The sequence below is a fragment of the Etheostoma spectabile genome, chromosome 20 (genome assembly GCF_008692095.1).
Source record: "Etheostoma spectabile isolate EspeVRDwgs_2016 chromosome 20, UIUC_Espe_1.0, whole genome shotgun sequence".
NCBI classification, from domain to species: domain Eukaryota; kingdom Metazoa; phylum Chordata; class Actinopteri; order Perciformes; family Percidae; genus Etheostoma; species Etheostoma spectabile.
This window is the reverse complement of record NC_045752.1, coordinates 19,526,131-19,526,582: the sequence shown is the minus strand read 5'-3', so window position 1 is coordinate 19,526,582 and position 452 is coordinate 19,526,131. Positions and strand designations below refer to the sequence as shown.

Sequence of the window (452 nt, the reverse complement as noted above, 5' to 3'; positions counted from 1 at the left end):
TTCTAAATGTCCCTTGATTTCTTTTTGTCCCATCATTTTTTCTCATTTTAATGCTCTTATCAACATGGAAAAGTGGATCGGCTCGCTTTCTGCAAATGTTTTTTTATTTAAAACGACATTGGCATACAACACACTGCAGTGTTCAATTTCACACGTAACATTCTCACTTGGAGCAAATAATCTCTCACACAGTATAACACTGTCCATCAATAAAAGGGTGAATAAAATACTTTGAGGGGGGGGGGATTGGCATCAGCTGTGTGCTTGGCCATTTCAGCCTGGCCGTGCTGCGATGGTAGCTCGGTTCACAACGACCAAACACACAGATCACTTTGGTCTCGTCAATGGAACATTTGGCAACTTTTAAAAAGTCAACTTTCCATCCAGAATCTTATTGGCGTCAATTTTGGCGTCTCACGCCCGCCATCCACTCAAAACGTAACGTTACTACT

General features: G+C 41.6%; 1 protein-coding gene across 1 annotated transcript in view; it reads left to right on the top strand.

Annotated features, from left to right (window-relative positions):
- The window catches only part of enpep (glutamyl aminopeptidase), a 23,345-nt gene that overhangs the window by 15,853 nt on the left and 7,040 nt on the right, over nucleotides 1–452 (top strand). The gene's annotated exons all lie outside the window — the stretch shown is intronic.